Genomic DNA, 2757 nt, shown 5'->3' on the forward strand with positions numbered 1-2757 from the left:
GCCCTTCAACAGATGAATGGATAAAGAAGATGTGGTTCATATATACAATGGAATATTACTCAGCCATCAGAAAGGATGAATACCCAACTTTTACATCAACATGGATGGGACTGGAGGAGATTATGCTAAGTGAAATGAGTCAAGCAGAGAAAGTCAATTATCATATGGTTTCACTTATTTGTGGAACATAAGGAATAGCATGGAGGACATTAGGAGAAGGAAGGGAAAAATGAAGGGGGGGAATCGGAGGGAGAGATGAACCATGAGAGACTATGGACTCTGAGAAACAAACTGAGGGTTTTAGAGGGGAGGGGTGTGGGGGGATGGGTTAGCCTGGTGATGGGTATTAAGGAGGGCAGGTATTGCATGGAGCACTGGGTGTTATACGAAAACAATGAATCGTGGATCACTACATCAAAAACTAATGATGTATTATATGGTGACTAACATAACACATAAAATAAAATTTAAAAAAAAAGATTACATGGGGCGCCTGGGTGGCTCAGTTGGTTAAGCGACTGCCTTCGGCTCAGGTCATGATCCTGGAGTCCCAGGATCGAGTCCCGCATCGGGCTCCCTACTCGGCGGGGAGTCTGCTTCTCCCTCTCCCACTCCCCATTTGTGTTCCCTCTCTCACTGTGTCTTTCTCTGTCAAATAAATAAATAAAATCTTAAAAAAAAAAGATTATAAAAGAATGTATAATAAAATCATTTGTGTGTATGTATCTCTGTGTGCATAAACCTGGAAAAATATATAACAAACATTAACAATGGTTCTCTCTAATTGATGGGATTATAGATGATTTTCCAGACTTTCCAGATTTTTGATAGTGAAAATACATTACTCTGTAATGAAAACAAATAATAAATGTTATTTTTTTAAATCATATTGGCAAAAGCTGAAAGCAAAAACTGAAGGTGTGGCCTGATCAACTCCCAGCGAGTGGAGTACCACACCCTTACCTAATTAATGCCCTTGCCCTAACACTGCATAACATATTGCTGGGTTTGTGGCCATGTTACAGAGTTGATTCATCTTGAGAATATTCTTCTTTGTTGCCTTCAAAACATTTCACAACTATTATCATTAAATCTCTCATCATGTCCTTGAACATTAGCTGGTTTTTTGTTTTGCTTTGTTGTCATTCATAATATTTTCATTCTTAAAAAAATGACTCCCGGGGCACCTGGGTAGCTCAGTCATTAAGCATCTGCCTTCGGCTCAGGTCATGATCTCAGGGTCCTGGGATCAAGCCCCGCATCAGGCTCCCTGCTCCGTGGGGAACCCTGCTTCTCCCTCTCCTACTCCCCCTGCTTGTGTTCCCTCTCTTGCTGTGTCTTTCTCTGTCAAATAAATAAATAAAATCTTTTAAAAAAAAAATGACTCCCATGATGGTCACCTTGTTCCTCCCTCCCCTGGTAGCCCCACTGAGCCTCCACCATGCCCAGCGTGGCACATTCAGCAATGGTTCATCCCAAGACCTTCCCAGAAACTGGTGAAGAGGTGGGCCTGCGTGTGAGCAAAGTGATCACCAAGAAGTTCAGCCATCAAGATACCAGAGTGGAGACTACTGAAAATGTGTGAGACAAAGCTGTCTATATCATACAGAGTGACTATGAAGACATTAATGATAATTAAATGGAATCTCTCATCATGATCAACACTTGTAAAATTTGCGTCATCCATATGCCCAACAAGAATTTTTTTAAATGAGCCATGCTCCAATTTCTACAGAACTTGTAACCAATACAATTTCAGTAACAAGGCAGATATGCACTTCTCAGTTACAGAGATTTTTAAAAAAATATTCTTGTAGAGGGGCGCCTGGGTGGCTCAGTCAGTTAAGCATCTGCCTTTAGCTCAGGTCATGATCCCAGGGTCCTGGGCCCATCGTCCAGAGTCAGCTCCCTGCTCAGCGGGGAGTCTGCTTCTCCCTCTGCCTCTGCCCCTCCCCCCACCTCCATCCCACTCTCTCTCTCTCAAACAAAAAAATAAAAGCTTTGAAAAAAAATAGTCTTGTAGATAGTTTATATGCAGAACCTATAGTCCGCAGTGGATTCAAGAAAATACCACAGAGTGGAGGAACTATATCGTTGTTTTCCCTAATTGCAGACAGACTCAATGCTGAATTTACTTTACAAAGAATGAAAGCCATTGGGGTGGATAGGGTGATTTTGTTTGATGTTAAAGACTGTGTGACTATCCTTGTGAATGACAAGACTGACACTTGTCGCCAGGATGTCACATTGCGGACAGCTACTCTTGGCTGAAACCATGAAAGTTTAAGATATTCTTACTCATGGAATCTTCTTTAACCAGCTATTTCCAGAATAAATAAGGCTGACTTTAAGGCTGTCATTGTCAAAACTACAGTTCCCAAAGAGGACAAAATGAAACTGCCCTCCAAAATTCAGGCTGTGGCAATTTTACCGATCTTGGTGAGGCAATCTAGAACACAAAACGGTGAATCTGTTTACCTATTTTGTCATGTCCCACTGTAAAATACTGTGTTTTGAACTATTCTACTAATAACATAATTATGTGTTTTAACAGTTCAATTATACCTGTTTATAAATGTATGTGTTCTGAACTATTATACCCTGGGATATTTTTGCTTGTTTTTGTTTTGTTATGCTTCTAATGTTAAGACTCTCCAATACTAAAGCAAAAAAATTATATAGTGCTTGATATTTATTCCTATCAAACTTCTTGTACTATTTGGTTCATCTCTCTACCCATGTTGAGACCTCTTTCAT

At 40.3% G+C, this 2757-nt stretch overlaps 1 pseudogene; it reads left to right on the forward strand.

Moving 5' to 3' along the window:
- The first annotated feature begins 1441 nt into the window (after positions 1-1441).
- Positions 1442-2502, forward strand: LOC118022511 (annotated as a pseudogene).
- Positions 2503-2757: the final 255 nt, after the last annotated feature.

The sequence above is a fragment of the Mirounga leonina genome, unplaced genomic scaffold (assembly GCF_011800145.1).
Source record: "Mirounga leonina isolate KUSES-001 unplaced genomic scaffold, KU_Mleo_1.0 Mir_176, whole genome shotgun sequence".
NCBI classification, from domain to species: Eukaryota; Metazoa; Chordata; class Mammalia; order Carnivora; family Phocidae; genus Mirounga; species Mirounga leonina.